This window comes from Mustelus asterias, chromosome 19, assembly GCF_964213995.1.
Source record: "Mustelus asterias chromosome 19, sMusAst1.hap1.1, whole genome shotgun sequence".
Taxonomy (NCBI): Eukaryota; Metazoa; Chordata; class Chondrichthyes; order Carcharhiniformes; family Triakidae; genus Mustelus; species Mustelus asterias.
In genome coordinates this window covers 51,089,496-51,110,816 of record NC_135819.1, presented here as the reverse complement: position 1 = coordinate 51,110,816, position 21,321 = coordinate 51,089,496, and positions in this window count along the sequence as shown.

The window sequence follows — 21,321 nt, the reverse complement described above, 5'->3', positions numbered from 1 at the left end:
ATCTCAGTTACTAATACATTTAATTCTGAACTTCCTCACAAATTCATGCATGCTTCAAAACCAATCTTAGTATAGCCATAATAGGATAGCGTTCACTTTACTTAACAGCTTGTTAGCCTCTGGGGTCGCATGTATATTTATATAGCCTGAAACAATGAAACATTCTGATGAAGACTATTACAGCTGTGCAGTACGTTGAGATTATCATTCTATTACACATATATATTACATATATTCAAAATAATATTGTCAGAAAGATACTAAACTGGGTGCTGAGTTGTAAGATGAAACTGAAGGAAGGGATATAGCAATTTGAGCTCAATGCCGATAACTAGTGATCTTCTATAGGAAAGCACTGTGCATTCTGAAGTGTTGTTGATGAGTATGTTCATGCAGCTCTGAAAATACTTGTAGGCGCTGGACTCCTACATCTAGAACACCGATTGCGGGTGCACGGATATGGACTGCAGCTTTTCTCTAAGCTTAGAGTTCTTTTGATAACGTTGTATTTTTATCTTTAGTTGTTTGGTAGCACAGAGCTTGAGTATTGCTGAAAAAAGAGATGTGCTGTCAAAACTTTTTGTCTTGTGCTCATCAGGAAAGCGCATAATAATTTTCCAGCAGTAACGGGGGAAACAACAATTTATATTTCCAAGTCACACATCACCCTGACTTGGGAATATATCATTGTTCCTTCATCATTGTTGGGCCAAAGAGGAACTCCCATTCTAACAACAGTGTAGATATATCCCCACCATAAAGACTGCAGCAGTTCAAGAAGGTGATTCATTGCCACCTTCTCAAGGTCAGTTAAGGATGGGCAATAAATGCTGATGTTGCTGGTGACACCCACATCCACGAATGAATAAAACACAGCCCCTTATGTCTCCAGAAACGACTTTCATTGATTTATAAGAACCTACTCCCTTTGAATATATGAAGCCTCTTGTCGCTCTTTAATGTAACATAGTAAAACAGACTAAAACTTCAAGCTTCTTCATATTGGGAATATCACTAATTCATAAAATTAAACTGAACTTTTATGGACCTACTGATCTCATCTTTATCACTTGATAATGTAATAGCAGAGCCAGGTTTCATTGAAGATGTCATTCATTTCAGATAATAGCGAAGGTTGAGCCAAGATAATACCCATGTAGAATGTTAAACATTACATAAGAGTGAGTATATTTGGCACTGTAACTGGTAAATTGCAGTAACCAGTTCAAACAATAACATAGAGAATAACAAAACTATCCTATCTTACACTGGTAATACAGTCTTCATAGCTGCATCAGTTGATTTTGGATTGCAAGATTATGATCAATGAGCCCATAATAGGTATTTGACAATGTTGGCCTCCAACTTTGCAACTAGCTTTTGACGACTGTATCGTACTCCACCTCTGAACGCATTTCCACATCACCCCACTAATTGGCAACAACCTGAACAAACAGCTGGTGAAAACCCATTGCACATTCCTTATAAAACTTTGATTTATTAACTATATGTGTAACTGAGACCCTGATGAATAGCTAATGAGAATCCCTGCTTAACTGCCTGGTAATAAAATAAGCCAGATTCTTTCTTTTTCAATTCGTCCTGAGATCCGTCAGGCGATGCTTAGCGTTATTTATTCATATCTTCTATTTCTTACGCTGAGAAGCAAACTACCCATTTCACCCGACGAAAAACAGTTTCAGGATTAACCATTAATGAGGTTCTGAAGGTGAAAGCTTAGTGATTAAAGAGCCACCCGGCAATTAACACTGCAGAATTACCTGACACCATCTCAAGCGGTTTAGTCATAATATGCCTTAATTTGTTTTATAATGTGCTTGGAAGAATATGCCCACCATCTCACCATAACCAAATCTATCATATATCAATTTCTAACACCATACTCTGGGCATAGCAACTTTATCTCCTTCTATTTCATTCTAAGCTCAACGTAAAATTAACTGTTTGACTTGGTCAGATTATCTTTAGGTTAAGTACTCATCAGCATGGCATTATCGCAAGTTTATGTAAAGAGTTGGAATCATCATCGGGAGATCTTTCAAGGATTTGCCTTTGGATGTTCACTCCTAACATTCAAATTCCTTGTTCACATTTGGGTCTAAGAACTGCTGCAGCCTGGTGGAGTGTTCTTTTGAGGACCAGTGAAAATTGTTTTGGCTGTGTTTATGAGCAACTTGATGATTTTGCGGTTCTGCCGCTGGACTTGATGCGACTGGAGTGTCGATGAGGAACTCGACTGTGTTGGGGGGGGGGGGCAGTGTGTGTTTGATTGACGGCTCGCCTGAGGAACTGCCAGCTGCAAGAATTGTCACTGCAAAGAATTGTCACCTGTCGCAGTAACTCCATGCTGCAGGGGAAATCTTTAAATAATGGCGAGAACGTGGAGGAATGAAGAAATTCAGATTGTCCAGAGGCACAGATCACGAAGAGCAAAAAAGTAATCAAAGGCTAATTGGAACATAAAAACAGGAGGAGGCCATTTAGCACACTGTACCTTTTCTGCTATTCAGTCAGGTCATGGCTGGTCTGTGACTCCATGGGCAGAATTTTCTCTCAAAGAAGTTCTGAGTTTTTTCAGCAGTGGGATCTTCTGGTCCCGCCACTGTCAATGGGATTCCTGGGATTGACTGCATCCCATTCCGCCAGGAAATCCACAGCGGGGATACGACATGGACAGCATCAGAAGATCCCGTTGGCATGAACAGCCGGAGAATGCCAGCCCTCATTTTCTCTATTCACCCCCCTCCCCTAATAACCCAGCTACTGTGTAAATGCAGAGTGGGAAGATGTAAACATTCATTATTGCCGTTTTTGGCAATGTGGAAAAGAAACTATATTTCTGTGTTAATCCTAACTCGAATTTACTGTGGGTTTTTGATAAAATTGGATCACACAAAAAATGACAGGTTTAAAAAATACACCCCCATTTTTGTTTTTGAAACAGAATAATTCAAAACACCTTCTGTTTACGGACAAGTGAGAAGAGGAAATCAGTGCCGGATTCCCTCCTGTCCCTAACACTAGGATAGAGGAGGGGTTTGCATGTGGTGGGACGCAAGTACACAGGAGCCAGGATGAGGAGAAAAAGATTGTGCAAATGACAGCTTTCCAGAGGGAGAGGTCGCACACTAGTTCTGCTGCAGAGGAGTCATGTGAGGACTTTGATTAGCCAGGCCACAAAAGGAAGCTGATACATAGCCAATTATTTGGTGAACTGGGATGTCTGCCAGAAAGCTGGCACTCAATTTCAAGGAAAACAGAGGAGCCCAGCATCAACTTGACACAGAGCTTTTTGCAGCGCTCGGAACCCATGCTTCTCAAACATGGAATGTGTGGTCACTTCTATCAGCACGCCTGTCGAACCAGGGAGGTCTGATGGCAAACCTTACAACTCCATTTGCAGCACAAAATGCTTCCATCACAGGTCTGAGTCACACAGTAGGATCTCAGACGGCTGCCATTTTGTCTGTGCATACCATTGTCGGAAAGGCTACCCAGGGTGCCATAGCTGTTCAGCCATCTGTTCTTTACCGCATCAGTGGGATTGCTGAGGCTGAGAGAGTGGCAGTGGCTCCTTGTAACGTGAACCTGCTATCCTCTCTCAGGATGATATATCTCCCCGCCAGTCTCTTTGCTTTTGCCTGTCAGCCAACCAGTCCTGTTTCGGGGAATTAAAATTATCCCCATGGTCATTGCTTCGATGAATAACTCAAGTCGTGCCTACCATCGTCTCATAAGCTTCTGAGTAAAAGAAGGTTCTCTTGCCCCCTGTATTCAATCTCTTTAAATTTAATCTAATATCAGTGCCTTCCTGTGCTAGCAAACTCACCCGATTGAACCTGTGCTGTACCCTCTGTGTGGCCTCAACATCCCTCCAAACTGCAAACTGTACTCCACTGAGTGCTTGAGGGACAGCTCCATGATCATGCCTCGGAAAAGGTCAGAGCCTGGAACCGTGTGCCCCAGTGTGGAAAAGATAACTAATGTGGCTAACCAATTACCCCGCTAAAGATCAAATATCCAGCAGGCTATGGAAAATCTTTAATTTATATGTGGCAAGGTTAGCACAATTTCTCCACGTCTTTTGGTGTGCCCAGTGAAGACCAAGGTCAGGTCTATAAGACATCTATCTTCATTACAGTTGACTGTTGCCTATTGCTGCACCATCTGATTTAATAAAGAGTGTCAATTGATTTGAAATTCTGAGATTTCTAAGACGGTGAGTTTAAAATTAAATATCACTGTAATACTTACTACAGAAGTCTGAGCATTTGTGTTGTGATTCAGACTCGTGTCAAATTTAGGTGCTAACCCCAGCCGCCTATACACAGTTACTTTGTCACCTAATATTTTATGTGCACTGAGCTGTCAACCTCGGTTTTATGTGTCTGCTGATGAAGAACTCCCAGGGGGTTTAACTACTTGACTACAGCATCAAAAACCGTACAGATAGAGAGACTGCAGGTGCCAGAGACACACGGCAGACCCTCTGAACAAAAAACAGATAGGTTATCATTTCAGGGGAGAGAACTTTCAGCAGAACTGATTTCATTTAGATGTTGAAGGACCACTGTGTATTTCCAGGATGTTCTGTCTTTATTAAAAGCTTGATCTTTGGACAGAAAAGAAGAGAAATTTTCTGGGCAAGACTTTGCACTTCCTGCCAGGACCCCAATGTTCAGGTCAAAGGGGAATCACCATCGCTTTGTGCAAAACAGTAGAACAGACTAAATTGGCCAATTAATGGCTGGAGGGTCGTCTCGTCATCCGGTTAGGGAGAGTGGTGGGGGCTCCTGAAGCTAAAAGGTCAATAGAAGGTCCTTCAGAACTGAAAAAGCAACAGCTGGCAGATCAGATAAGAGAGAGAGATATTGGGTGGAATTTTCAGACTAAGTAGTCACACCAACAGGAGTGTTTCCCCACCCACATTGGCAGCGTGTCAGGTGACATTTACCTACCTGAAAGATAGGTAAATGCCATTACCTATCGAGCCCATCATGGGCAAACTGTCGGCCAGCCCCACTGTTCCGAAATCAGAATGCCATTTTTAAAGGTCCATGATGATTGGGGCCCCGATCCCCACAGAGACAGGCCCCCACCACTGTGTCATCCTGCTGCCCATCAAGGACATCTCCTCATGGTGGGAAGGTGAGAATCAAGTTGTCATGCTCCAGATAGAAAGACACAGCATAGGTTGAAATAGGAATGATGTTCTGCTGAGAGAGCTTGAAGAGATAGGGTCCAAATTAAAATGCAGGACATCGAAGCTAGTCATTTCTGGATTGTTACCTGAGCTATGTACATGGTATAAGATCAAGCAGATTAGGGAATTACATACATGGATCAAAGAGTTTGGGAAGAAAGGGGTTTTGGTTCATAGGGCACTGGTCCCAGTACTCAGGGAAGAGATAATTTTTCCATTGGGGCTGGCTTCATTTAAACCAGGCTGGGACCAATGTACTGGTGAATCGCACAATGAGGGCTGTGGATGAGGGAGCAGGAAGAGTTCAGGTGGTTTGGAAATCCAAAGAGAGTTGAGGCAATAGAACAGTGTAGTGATGCAGGTCAAAACGGGCAGAGTGGAACAGCAAGGGTACAAAAAGATTAATCAACAAGTAATGTCCATGCAGGAAATAATAGTAAAAATAATCTGAAATTAAAGGCTCTTTATTTGAATGCATGAAATATCCATTACAAGATAGATGCCTTGTGGCACAAATAGAAATAAATGGTTAAAGTCTAATTGCCATTACAAAGACATGGTGACCAAGGTTGGGAAATAAATATTCTGGTGCACACAACATTTTGGAAAGACAGAGAGAGTTACAAAGGGGGAGGGGTGGCTCTGATCATGAGGAATGATGCAAGGACAATGGTGAGAAAGGATGGGTGGAGATTAGAAATAAGAGGATGCTGGTGGGAGTAGGTTATAGACCCCCTAGCTGTAGTTATATTGTTGGACAGAGCATTAAATAAGGAATCATTGGCGTATGTAACAAAATTGTGCTGGATTTTAAGCTTCATATAGACTGGACCAATCAAATTGCAAGAGTGGGCAAGAAAATGAGTCTGTAGAATGTTTCTGTGACAGTTTCCTGGAGCAATACATTGAATAACCAACTAGGAATAAAGCTAATTTAGATCTAGTATTGTGTAATGAGGCAGGGTTAATTAGTAATGTCATAGTAAAAATTCCACTGGGAACTAGTGATCATGATACAGTTGAATTCTGCAAGTTTGAAAGTGACTAACACCAATCATAAACGAGAACCTTAAACTTAAACAAAGTCAATTATGTAGGTGTGAGGGGAGAGTTGCCTAAGATCAATGAGGTAAATAGACCAGAAGTCATAGCCGTAAGTAAGCAATGGGAAACATTTGAAGAAACAATTCAAAATGTTCAATAAAATACATTGCATTGAAAAGAAAAACTCAGCAAGAAAGATTCATCTGTGGTTTATTCTGTAAGTTAAGGATGGTAATGGATTAAGAGAAGCGGCTTATAAGATTACAAAGAACAGAAGACGTTTGAGATTTGGGAGTGTTTTAGAAACCAGCAAAGGCCAGGCTACCATAAAGTCGATAAAAGGGAATAAACAGAATAGGAGAGCAAATGCGACAAAAATAAAAAAAAAGATTGCAAGAACTTTTCCAAGTATACAAAAAGGAAGACAGTAACTGAAGTCCTCAAGTGTCCTCACTCGTTGTTGGCATTTGCTTCTCAGGCATTTGCAGATACTTGAGGCGAGACCTGTATACTCTGGGACAGGCTGGCACTTGGTTGGCTCCCTCCTGACTGTCATCAGAATTTGATCTAGCCACGGGGTGATTTCCTTGGTGGTCTTTGGCACTTGCGCGTCTGGACCCAGTTCCAGCCTCCCTCTCCCCCACTCCTCCTCCCCCCCGAAGCTCCAGGAAAATTGGGTGGTCAGGACACACGTTGGCTCCACAAGCTACACAGATATCGTGACCCTGGCAAGGCTGTGTCCTCTACTGGGTCCCTGTCATTCAAGAATAATCGCTTTCACAGTCACCAAGCTCCAAGCTTGATTGGTCTTCATTCTACCCAAGATCACCCTCATAGTGACCTTCTGACTCCCCACAGTGACCCTCGACCTACCCCTCTTCACAGCCTCCTCTTCACATCTTCAAATATAATTTCTGTGCTGCGGGAGGCAGCAGCAAGTAGCTCAGCTTCCCCTCGTAGATTGACTCGTCAACTCACTGACAGCTTTACATGACCAGGATAGTGAAGGCCTTCTGTACCTCATGCTTGTAATTCCAAAGGTTCAATTTAATCAGTAAAATTTTCCTGTAGTGACAATGATATGCAAAGCCATTGAAGTTACTTTTATACCATGTGGCGTCAGCATTGCCCTGACTCCTCTCTGGTCTTAAGGGAATCAAGGGTTATGGAGATAAGGTGGGAAAGTGGAGTTGAGGATCAGCATATCAGATAGGTCATGATCTCATTGAATGGCAGAGCAGAGTCGATGGACTGAATGGCCTACTTCTTCTCCTCCATCTTATGGTTATGATCTTATAATTCAGGCCTCTTTATCCCTAAAGAACTGACATGGCACCTCCCGTGTGATTCAATGAACCTCGGGCCCTGTCCTTGTTCCCTGCCGCCCCCCCCCGACACCAATCCACACTGCCACTCCTGTCCCCCTCCTGCCTTGTTCCCCACTCCCTTTGCCAACATTAAATTATGCCCATCAACTCTATCTCTCTCTCTCCATTTCCTTACCGATGCTGCCAGACCAGCGGCACATTTCCAGCATTATCTGTTTATGATGAGTTCCAACAGTACTTTGCTTTTGTAAAACATTGCTGAACCTGTTTAACACTGCAGGATAGTAAAACTGCCACTGAATGTGATCTGCTTCTGCCCTATTATCATCTCCATTTTCACTTCAATCTGGTAACCCTCTAATGTATTCCTGTTTCTCTCCAATTGCACAGCCTTTGCTGAACTGAACACTAGTGACAACATTATACAGATTTTTCTGCAACTTTATTATAAAACCAAATGTCATATTTGTTTGATAAAAACATAAATTATGAAATGAAATGCAGTGAAGCCCTTTCACCAGCATGCATGGTAATACCATTTTATTTTCAAATGAGCTTTTCTAAAGCCTCAGTCTATTGTCCTTAATTAAATTCCCCACGGAAAAAAGGTCACTTTCCTTTGGCAAAATCAAGTTCAATTTATAAGAGGTTTGATGCAATTTAAGATCCGGGAGCATCAAAACTAGTTTGATCCATTTATAAGGCAGAGTATTTTATGTGATTCTGTGGCAGGCTTTCTATTTAGAGAACCTTCCCAAAGGTGCAGACATTCTGGGACAAAGACCGTAACTTTCTTTTTTGTGTCTTTCAGTGCACAGTCCCTTGTCTCTTGCTTCATCAACAAGAACACTGGGGATATGTCTCCTACCTTTCCTTTGCCCAATTCTTTTATCCCACCTTCATTAATCTTCCTCCCTTCTGAGAGTGTGCCATCTTTTTCTTACCGAGGCCATATTTACAAGGGTACTGCTCTGTCAAGAAAAGTCATTCACATCTGGCGATTATGGAACTTGGAGTGAATGAGATGAAAGGTGTTTTTTTTTGTGTATTTCCCTCTAAGCATTCAAACAATTAATTGCGATGAGATTAAGTGAGATTGTCACAAAGAATAAGTAAAAGCTGTGGCTATTGTCAAAAGATATGAATGTACTCAGTAATTACATTTCCATCATATGCAAGACATCAAACTACTGAAAGATCTATGGGCAATGTACTGGTTTAATATATTTTCAACGGATTATTCACCTGAATGAATCTATATTTATACACACTTCTCTAATGATTTTCTAATCATAATCCCCAGCCTCAGAGCACTCATTACTTGTCTCTGAACAATCAATCATTGCCAACAATGGCACTCATTGCTCCCTCAACACAATTAGTATCATTTCCTGCTTGAACAATATCAGTCCCAGATACAGAGCATCTTCCATCTCACTAAATCCAGTTAATTTGCTCCCTTGTTTCAGTAAACTTTGCAAGGTTAAAAGAAGCTTACTGATGAGTTTTTTTTAAAGAATAAACCTTAAATTCTTTACAATATGCATTTGTAGTGTGGACGGAGAAAGAACAACTACAACAATGATTTAACAACAATAATGGCAATAGTATCTTTAAAATGGCTGTTCTGGCTGAGAGTTCAACATGCTGGGATTTTTGGTCAACTGATAATTAAAACCAGATGCAGGTTGTAAAGTTACACTTGAATCAGGGTTCTGGTCTGGAAACTATGACCTGAAGCTTCCTGTGTTGACTTTCAAATAGACACAGTGGCCTCGAATTTTATTGCCATTATGTGAGGGACATGTCATCTGAAGTAAGCATAATGGCATCGTTCACAAATAATTTCATTGGCTGTTTGAGCCATGTGATCGGATTCTGGTCACACAATTGGCTGGATGGCAGAGTATCTTCTGGAAACAAGTGAAGAATTTGTAGACAAAAGAAATTGCAGTCCTTTGCTTGCCGACGACAACTCTATAGAGATTAGCCATCGTAAGAAGAATGCCCTGAAGGAATTGTCCTCAGAGAAGACTACGAAGATAGATTCTACATCGGAAAGAATTTGGCCAAGTCTTCCTAAACCTGGCAGTATCTATTTTCAGCTAAATAGTTAATGTTCAGTTGAGAGTTGGTGTTCAGTTGAGAGTTAATGAGTTGCAACTGTTTAAGTTTGAGTTGGTCCCTAAAGTGTTAAATAAAAAGAAAATTTGTTGGATCAAAAGCCAATTCCTGTCCTTGTTTGTCTCATTAAACTGGAATGCTTGGAAGGTGTTTAGATTAATAGCTGAATAATAGTAGAGTGCTGTCCGTATGTGGTGGGGCATCTCATACAAGGTTTAAGTCACGTTTCCACATCTTTACCCATGTTTCTTCAATAAAAGATTAGGTACTCGTTTCACACCTCAGGTTAATACCAACTTTACTTCGTTCATTTTCTTCTTCAAGCCATTGACATTAATAAGGACATGAAGTCTTTTAGTTTAATTAACATTCGATCCACTGTTTCAAAGTTAAAGCAAATTTTTAGTATACTGATAAGATGCCTCTGGAGATAGGTAAACAGCGCTTCACTCAAAGTCAGAGGCAATATTCTCAAAGCAAACTTGTTCGTTATTGGACAAGAACTTCAGTCCTTAAAGACTTGCAACACTTTAAATGACACCGTTGCATCTGGCAGAATACAATAGTCTTCAAAGTATGGTTAATTATAGGCATGTTGTTATTTAGTCATTCCGACAAAGGATGCTTCAACATTCAGACAAAATAATAGAGATTTCCTTGGAACAGGCTTTTTGGGGAAGAAGGCCCACTTTGTAATTTATGGGCAGCAGAATTCCAAGCAGGTAATTCAGGCTGTTTGGCAGAGTTGAATGCCCACTGTACCTCTTAGTTAACCATAAAATGATTGATGATCTCAACAGGTTGATGAAGGCTGAAAAAAAAAACCCTATACACCTCCCCTGCAATAACCTATATTAATGCCAGTGCATTAATAATTAAGTAATTAAACCTTGCAGTTCTTTGCTTCATAAGAATGCCCATTTTTCAGCAAGATGCACTTCATAGCAGGATCTATCCTTAGCTGCTTTCCTTGCAGTACTATATGCTTCTAATCTGAGTATTCTTTTCATTGACTGTAGATGAATCACGCACGGTGGCACAGTGGTTAGCACTGCTGCCTCACAGCACTAGGGACCCAAGTTCAATTCCTTGGGTCACTGTCTGTGCGGAGTCTGCATGTTCTCCCCGTGTCTGCGTGGGTTTTCTCTGGGTGCTGCGGTTTCCTCCCACAGTCTGAAAGATGTGCTGGTTAGGCGTATTGGGCGTGTTAAATTCTCCCTCAGTGTACCTGAACAGGCGCCGGAGAATGGTGATTATGGGATTTTCACAGTAACTTCATTGCAGTGTTAATGTAAGTCTACTTGTGACACTGATAAATAAGCATGTCTTTGTAATTGCATGTACTGAAGTTTTGGAAGTGGCACAAGGTTTCATTTTTCGAAACACAAATCAGTGGAATGATAATTCTTCAGTGATGTCCATTGTACCTGACTCAGAAAAAGGGGTCCACGTTAAGACAGCATCTCCACAGTAGTGGGAGGGCAACTGGTAGATCCTGAAAATGAGCAACCATGCCCCACGAATAAATACAAAAAACAGCGGATGCTGGAAATCTTAAATAAAAACTAAAAATGCTGGAAAAACTCAGCAGGTCTGACAGCATCTGTGGAGAGAGGAATACAGTTAACATTTTGGGTGGGATTTTCCTGCCACATCTGCCCCAAGGCCGTAAAATCCTGCCCGAGGTCAACGGACCATTGCATGGGAAAATTCCACCTTTGAGTCCATATGATTTGAGAGTTGAAGAGTCATACGAACTTGAAACATTAACTCTATTACTCTGTCTACAGATGCTGCCAGATCATTTTCTGTTCTTATTTTATATATTGTATTATCATGAACCATACCACAAACCTGTGATAGGCCTTTCATTTAACCTTGCCTAATTGAGATGCTAGCTGAACCACCCAAGTTCATTAGAATACAAGTGAACAATCTTATGGCTCAATAGTATGTTAAGAAGTTAGAACAGGTAGATTGGAAGACGATTATGAACAGCACTGGCCTTAGAAAAAGTGATAGGACATAATGAAAGTTCTGAAAGTCAATCTTGAAGGTCAGAGGTGGAATGTATCTTGGGAAGATGAAACTGTTCAAGGAAAACTGCTAAGGATGCGATGAAGAAATGCTGATGTAAGATTGATTGATTAAGGACAAAAGGTACATGTCCCAGTGCAACTGCAGACCAAGGGGTGGTGGCCTTCTCATGCTCTATATATGGATGATGGAATTAACATAGCCCACCTCACATGGCACATTACTCCTGCTGGCTATATCCCGAGAGATGGTAAATGAACAACATGGTGTCACCTCCCTTGTTCCAATTATTTCATCTCTGGACAGGAAGGTCAGAGGTTTGGCATGTACTATAGTAAGGAGAGACAACAGTATTAGACAGGTGGCTTCTATCCATCTTGCAGGAAATGGGACTAATATTACTTGCAATATGATAAGAATATAATAAGGTGAAGTTAAGAGGTGTGTGTCAAATGGGAAGGGGGAGCTGCATTGAAAGGGGCGGCACGGTAGCACAGTGGTTAGCACTGCTGCTTCACAGCTCCAGGGACCCGGGTTCGATTCCCGGCTTGGGTCACTGCCTGTGTGGAGTTTGCACATTCTCCTCGTGTCTGCGTGGGTTTCCTCCGGGTGCTCCGGTTTCCTCCCACAGTCCAAAGATGTGTGGGTTAGGTTGATTGGCCATGCTAAAATTGCCCCTTAGTGTCCTGAGATGCGTAGGTTAGAGGGATTAGCGGGTAAAATATGTAGGGGTAGGGCCTGGGTGGGATTGTGGTCGGTGCAGACTCGATGGGCCGAATGGCCTCTTTCTGTACTGTAGGGTTTCTATGATTTGTGGTTATTACCCTGTCAAAGTGCAAAATCCTGAGATAGCATTTTCCTTTAACCAGACTTAAAATGAGAGATTTGTTTCTACATCAGAGGCTGAAGATTACACTGGGGGCCTGTGTGGGAAAGAAAATGGGAAGTATGCTGCTTTTCTTGTCCTAGTTATTGGAATTCTTGCAGTACTGGCTGTAGTCCTTAAGGTGAAAGAGTTGGTACTCTGCGCTGGTGTCGGAACCCTCAGGTGAAATTCTTTTCATGGGTAGCTGGCATTCTGCATCTCCTGGCATCAGTTTCCTCAAACAAGTCTGCAGGTTATACTCTGTGAAATTGCAGTGTCTTCTCACCTGCTTGTGTGCCCTTGCCCAGCTGTCTTGTTTCACTGTGGGTGTCTGCTGCTCAAAGATCAGACATTATTGAAAAGTGGCAAGAAATTTTCATGAGACATGCCAAGAAGTTAGTTGACAGATAAGTGAGTAAGCCAAGCCCAGCTCCTTTGTTGCCTGTGACTACCCTGTTCAGCTACCACTGTTTTTAAATGTTGCACTCCAATGTTCATTCAGTCCCGCAAATTACACCTATTATGTATCAGATTTATGCCAATTACATCTCCAAATGATATACAGATGAACTGATCCAGGTGCATAGAATCCCTACAGTGCAAGAGAAGCCATTCAGCCCACAGAGTCTGTGCCAACTCTAACAGAGTATCTGCCCCAGGCCTTCTCCCCCACCCTATCCCCATAACTCCACACATTTACCATGGCTAATCCATCTAACCTAGACATCTTTGAACACTAAGGAGCAATTGACCATGACCAATCGACCTAACCTGCACATCTTTAAACTGTGGAAGGAAACTGGAACACCCAGAGGAAACCCACCCAGACACGGGGAATGCAAGCTCCACACAGTCACCCAAGGCTGGAATTGAAGCCGGCTCCCTGATGCTGTGAGGCAGCAGTGCTAACCACAATGCCACCATGCTGCCCCGTCAGGTACAGCCTGACTTCAAGTAAGCATTTGCTTCCTGCTAATGCGTGCAGTCAATGAACAATGCGGGAAATGTAAATACCTTTCCAGATGGGAAAGCTTTTTTCAGGGTGCCAAAACAATTTAGTGCATAAATATTCTAAGCCTAAGAAATTACTCTTAAACTTCCCTAACGAGGAAAGATCAAAACAACAAATCACTTAGGTATGATTCAAGAAAATTAAGGAGGTTGACTAATAATTAAGTTGTAAAATAGCTTATTCATTTAAAGTAATTACACTTGCAGAAGTCCACTGAGGGAATTAATTGCTGCCTCAGAGTACAAGTTAAAGCTGAATGATTTGTGGAAACATTGAAATTTATTTTGGCCGTCTCTTTTGGGCAGCACAGTGGTCAGCACTGCTGCCTCACCCCGCCAGAGACCAGGGTTTGATTCCAGCCTTGGGTGACTGCCTGTGTGGAGTCTGCATGGTCTCCCTGTGTCTGCGTGAGTTTCCTCTGGGTGCTCCGGTTTCCTCCCACATTCCAATAGATGGGCTGGTTAGATGGATTGGCCATGTTAAGTTGCCCCTTATTGTCCAAAGGTGCATAGGTTAGGGGGATAAATGTATAAGGTTATGGGGATAGGGCAGGGGGTGGGCCTGGATAATTGCTCTGTCGGAGAGATGGTGCAGACTCAATGGGCCAAATGGCCTCCTTCAGCACTGTAGGGATTCTATGATTAAAGGTCGAGCTGGTCTATTGATTCAATCCCATTTAGCCATGTTGCCTATCAATGTTGCCCTTCCAACGTCCATGTCGTCTCTTGGAAAAGGAAGGGGAGAAAGCAAGTAAAATATACCGTAGACCTAGGAAAATTATAATTCTGGAATTTTGTTTCTGCCGGCAATTTATCACAAAGATCAACAACTGTCTGACATCAAAGTTAATTCTCTACCTATGTAATTTATACTCATTCCCCTCATTTTCCCTAATTTATTTAATTTAAAAAACTTATTCACATCTGCAATCTAGTTTATTCATTATTTTAAATATTTCAAGTAAGTCTCTCGAAAGAGAATCAGATCCTTGAACATATGACAACTAAGAGAGTTTAATCTTGGTATTAATCTGTTGACCCTCTTCTGAAACTTCTTCATTAGTTCTGGAGAAGTCCTATAGTGTCCCCACTATATGACTTGACCAGAACTAATGACAGATGGACCTAGAGTTTAAAATGGTAACATATTTATGGAATACGCTCTAAAGGTGGGAGCCAGATAATTCTGAATTGATTGCTACAGAAAAATGAGTTTCCTCGTACACATTTGATTTTCTTTTGCCAGGAACCTAACATTGACAGGGAAATCAGAACTGGACCCTACAAGTAATGATAAGCCACATTATTAAACAAGGATCGCACTTATACTTAATAATAAAGACAGCAGTTATGGGAAACAGATGGAACATCGGTGAAGCTTGAAGTTTATGGTCAGTTGGAGAAACTAAATAATTGAATTCACTAAGGCCTGCCATCATGCCTGTCCAGATGGAAGAACAGAAAGATGCTCCTTGCTCTTATTCATGGGTTATAACATTGGCTATGATCCATTGTTCAGGAGCCGAGGCTGACAAAGTGCCAACCTAACCCTTTGTGCCCAGATGTGTTATCCGACATCATATCCCAGCAGTTCACTGATGAGACTCATTATGCAGACATATTTGGTGGGCTCTCGCATCCACCAAAGTACTCAGATCTTTAATTACAAGTGAGTAAACAAACAATGATTAACTTTTCAGTTACAGCGAGCAATACGAGAGTTGAAATCAGATTGTGTGATATTGGGAACCAACATATCCAAGTCTTGCTGTGAGGTCCCTGATACTATAATGAAATTGTTAATCTGTTAAAAATTAATGTGCGTTATTGGTATCATATGGCATAATTTCAACCTTTTCCCTATGAGAACTGTAATTGTTAATTCGGCATCTGATTACTATCAAATACACTAGCTGTGAAGTTACACTGTGCAAATATTAGCCTATGACTTCTTAACAGATTTGTTAAACAATCCTCTGGCATACTTTAAAAGGAGTCTGTTTATATTAAATGGGTGACTACCTTTGTTAGCAAGACGCTCATGTATTCAAACTGTGTTGTTAGGGGTCAGGAAAGAAAGTATAATTTAAACGTTTTATTGCTGAACTGTGACCTTCAAACATTGAACTCCTTCACAACTCCATTTTGTTTAGTTTACTCCCTCCATGAAATGCAGTATAAACAGCATGAAACTGTGCATTGCATCAACATACCTGAAGGTTCTGCATCATAATAGATGCTCCACAAAATCACTGCTGTAATGCGCCAAATAGTGAGAGTGGCAGGTAAGGAGGACAGTTTTGTTACGTGTGCACCTATCAACTTATGGTGCCTAAAGAATCACAAGGCAGGCTGCGTAACTTGAAAACTGGGAGCTTTCTATTGTATGTGTGCACTGTTCCACAGTCAGATCTAAGACTGCACAACTGAGTCCCACACCGAGAGGGGCTCTCCCCGCAGGGATTACCTGACCCACACTCTTAAAGGGGCAGTACACACCCCAGACCCCAACATACATTATATACATATATTTCAAGTTTTTAAAAAAAAGTCAATTGAGTCATTTACATTACTACTTTAGCAACACAACATGGTAGTTTCCACTTACCAGTTACTCAAAAATGTAGGTACAACTCCAGAGTTAGAGAGTTAGATAAGCTTTTAAAGCAAGTGCTGGAAGCAATCAACAAATAAGTAAATGTCTGTAGAGAGGGAAACAGTGTTAGTGCTTTAGGTGGAAACCTTTTCGTGTGATGAAAAGTCAGTAAGCTGAAAGTATGGAAGTAATTCTAACCTAACTCACCAAGTGGGAGTCCCAGCCAGTTTTGCACCCAGCCAAATATTCCTCACAACTGAAAGTGGGTGGGGTTTGAAAAATTATCACACCTGATCCTTTCCGCCTGTCAATGGATTGCACAGATTAAATTTGCCCCCTCGCAACTCTGTTTTTCTCTCCACACACCCCGCCTGACCTACTGAGTGCTCCCAACATACGGACATAGGAAATAGGAGCAAGAGTAGGTCATTTGACTTCTTGAGCTTGCTTCACCATTCAACTAGATCATTGCTGATCTTCTTGTGGGGTTAACAGAATTGACATGCTAATCCACAGGACACAGGATGATGTAGCACTGACATCAGGGAGATGTGTACGATGTGTTGTCGGAGTAGATGAGCAGCCTTAAGTAGAGACATATCTTCTCGATAACACACAATGCGCATATTGTAAATAAATTAGTCTTTAGTAGAACCCTAATGTACCTGTGGCTCTCCCTTACTAGAATCCTGGTCTAGTACCTTTTACAACATGGTAGGAATGGTGAAGGTACCAATTCAGTCCATTGTTGATGCCTCACATCCAATACCCAAAGATCAAAATGATGCTCCCACTTTGGCAAGATGCCACGTCAAGCATTCTGGAAGACTGGAAGCAATGACAGCATTACAAAAACAGTAATAGCCCCTACCACTCACATTTTCAAGCCTCAAAGACTTATATGGAGATTGCAGTGGGAAGATGTGCCATGAGGAATATACTGCCCTACCTGCCGCATTCACACTCAAATACCAAAAGAACCCCTGGCACTATCTGACTTTCCTAAACACCCATGGTAGAAGTTAGGCTTTGGCCTCTTTGACTATATGGCAAGACATACCTCATGGTTGCTGATTATTATGGTGAGAGATAGTCATATAACCAGAGCAGAATTAGTTATCAAAGCATTCCAAACCAAAAGTGCTTCTCTCTTCTGCTCCAAGCCAATAGGGAAACTGACCAATGATCCAAACTATAAGGATCTAATGTCCAAGAATTCAAATTGTCTTTCAGCTCTCATGCAGTATTGAGCTACTCCCCTGCCAATGGATTCTTTCCAGCCAAGCTCCTTGTGGCCATCATTTAAGTACGTAGGTTCCGCTATTGCCTGCAAACCTTCAATCGCATTTCACGTCCACTGACCATAACAAGGGTGAGGGTAATGGAGCTGAACTTTCAGGAAAAGCAATGGTACAATGCCAGATACGGGAAAATCCACCAGGGCAGCGGGTCTAGATTTGGGATCAAAAGCCCAAAGACCTCACTCTCATTAGCATGGAACTTCCACAGCTGTATTTGGTACCACAGGTCTGGTAGGGTAGACAAGCTGTAGGGTCCATTTATTCATTCGAATAGATGAGGGGATAGCACTTGTTACGAGTTTTAAAATGAATTTATTTTATTGAACAGAATTTAAAATTAACATGACAAAATTGAAAAGGAAATGCAAATTGGAGGTTGGCTGTTAAGCCAGGCCCTGAGCTGAGCTTGAACAGTATCTTGAAAACAAAAAACTGAAAACTGAACACACAGTTCCAAACTATATTTCAATTCTTATCTCATTATTGTGAGTGCCCTTCGCAGGCTATCTCTGTCTCGAAAAACAAGCCTTGCAGCTGCTGTTGTTTACCTGATGTGTACTTTTCAGGAGTGTGGTCAATTTTTAGCAAACTCAGCATGCCTTCTGAGTTTTAAAATGTAGTCAGATTAGCTTTAAAATGTAGTCAAGTTAGCAGTGTTAGTTAACCCCTACAGTCTAGCATTTAAATGTAATAGCATAGGCAGAAATATCTTGAAATGAAGTCTTTGCATAGATGAAGACATTGCATAGGCTGAAGCAAACAGGGTGAGAGATACATAGGATCTCTCACAAGCCCTCATCATATTCACTCCCACCAGATCACAGAGTATCAACTCCCACCAATTGTAGCCACAATACTCCCAAATCACTCCAGATGCTTGAGGGGTATTGACACACCCAGGATCCACTTCCAGTCCTCAGACCCATTGGAGCAGTCACCAGGACACACTCAGACAAAGCCTCCCTAGATATTCAATCTGTAGTTGGCTGACTCAGAGAGTGTTAGGGGAAAAATGAGGCAGTATTGTAAATAGCGTAAAAACAAAGGTCATGTAACTAGTTGAAGAGATAGTTTCATATTGTTATCACAGAATCCTACAGTGCAAAAGGAGGCCATTCAGTCCATTGAGTCTGCACCAACCACAATCCAACCCAGGTCTTATCCCCATACATGTACCCTAGCTAGTCTCACTGCCACTAAGGGGCAATTTACCGTGGCCAATCCACCTAACCCGCACATCTTTGGAGTATGGGAGGAAACCAAAGCACCCAGTGGAAACCCACATAGACATGGGGAGAATATTCAAACTCCACACAGACAGTAACCCAAACCAGGAATTGAACCCGGGTCCCTGGCGCTGTGAGGCAGCAATGCTAACCACTGTGCCAGTATGCCGTGCCGCAGTTGTTAAGAAGTAGCTAGTACACTTGGGAGGAGGTGAGGTAAGGAGTTAACAGAATGGATATGCTAATCTATGGGCCACACAATGATGTGACATTGACATCAGGGAGACATGTGCGCAGGCAGGCAGCCTGGAGGGGTGATGTACCTTCCCGATAACCCACTATGTAAACACCACAAATGGCGCAAACAAAATAGTTTGAAGTAAATGCCCTGATAGATCTGTGGCTCTCACTACCCAGAATCCTGGCTTATCATCTTCTGTAACATACCTCAAACCAAATTTCCCACACGATTCCTCTATTCACTGATGTATTTAATATATAGAAATCTATCAGACTCTGCCTTCAACATACTCAGTGACTGAGCCTCCACAGGCCTCTGGGGGAATGAATTCCAAAGGTTCACCATCCTCTGAGTGAAATAATTTCTCATCATCTCAATTTTAAATGGCTTACCCCTTATTCTGGGACTAGTTCTGGAATCCCCCCAGCCAGGAAAAAGATCCTTCCTGTATCTACTCTGTTAGGCCCTGTAAGAATTTTATACGTTTCATTGTGATCACCTCTCATTCTTCTGAACTCTCCAGCAAACATATTCTGCTTTAATTTCCAGCCTCCTTGGTATTTTGTGTTGGATCTAGACAGAAAGCCTGGATTTTCCTCCTCGAGGCAAGTAAGGAATGGGGGTGGGCGAGGGTCACAGAACTGCATTCTCCGTTGGGCTCGGGCGGGATCTTATGAGCCTCGGGTGGGCGTGCCAGTAAAATTCCGGCACTAGTTACTATACTTATCATGATGATGAGCTTTTTGAAGATGTGGTTTTTAATTTTTTTCATGGCTGGATTTGAAACTGCAATCCGATACAGAGAATTGTGGGTTTTTTTTTTAAGGAAACAGTCCAGACTGGCTCAGCTGCTACAAAACACTATTTTGCATTCCAAATGGTTGGAATGAAGACAGACAATTAACCCCCTGGCGAGCATGTAGGGCCCCATCTCCTGACTATTCACATCACAAATTGACTTTGCAAATGTTTCTAAGGTGAGGCATCAAAATCCAATTACCTGTTCTGAAACAATAACTGCAGCAGACATAAACTAATCAAGTCCCTCTGGAATATAGAGCCAGGAAAGTATTTCAAGAGGAAGAAGTGAGAGGGACAGTGCTCTACTGAAACAGGTTGTTAGGAACGTGAACCTTCTCTCTTATGAACTCTCTGGGGTACATGTATGGGGATAAGACCTGGGTTGGATTGTGGTTGGTGCAGACTCAATGGACTGAATTGCCTCCTTTTGCACTGTAGGATTCTATGATACCTATTCAATGAAACCTGCATTGGTTTGGAAAGGGGCCCACTCAGAGCAGAAAACGGCTGAGAGTTAAGAGCTTTTAAAATGTGGAAATCTGCTCAGTATGGCTACATCCCAGAGTAAGAAGTCTCACAACATCAGGTTAAAGTCCAACAAGTTTATTTGGAATCATGAGCTTTCGGAGCGCTGCTCCTTCATCAGGTGAGTTACTGATGAAGGAGCAGCGCTCCGAAAGCTTCTGATTCCAAATAAACTTGTTGGACTTTAACCTGGTGTTGTGAGACTTCTTACTGTGCCTACCCCAGACCAACGCTGGCATCTCCACATCATACTTCCCAGAGAACATCTACGTTTGCAATTTTGAATCAGTGCTTCAAGATCACCCAAGGAACTTTAATCATATACTCCTTTTTTCATGGACTGTAACATCCCTATATACATATCCCCTTACTCTACCATCTGTACGTGTGTGTGTGTGTTTGGGCCCAGACAAATGTCGGGTCTATATGCATGTTGTTTTTGTGTGTTTCTCGTTCGGGAATAGTTTCTGTAAATTTAGCTTGTTCTTTGTTTAACCTAAGAAAACATGTCTGAGTAATTCTCCACAACTTCAACATGTAGGGGTATTTAAGGGGCATTTAGAGCAGCACGTGAATATGCAAGGAATTGAGGGAAATGGACCAAGGGCAGGCAGAAGGGATTAGTTTAATTTGGCGTCATGATCGGTACAACATGATGGGCCAAAGGGCCTGTTCCTGTGCTGTACTGTTCTCTGTTCTGTGTAAATAGTGGGTTACTTACAAAATGGACAAAGCACATCCTCTCTAAATTCTTATGAAAACAAAATCCTGTTACAATCAAATTAGGAGTGAGAGAATAAGGGAGTCATTTCAATCCTCCTCATTTGGTCGTAACACATTTACAGCCAAGTTTTTATGAAACAGTGAGGATGTAACTCAAATTCATCAGCGGGAACGGTGGGTGGAATGAATGGGGGTGTATTCTCAAGAATAAAATACTGCTTTTAGGAGAAGACAGCTGGGCATGATGGAAATGTCTGATACAATTTTTATTTAAC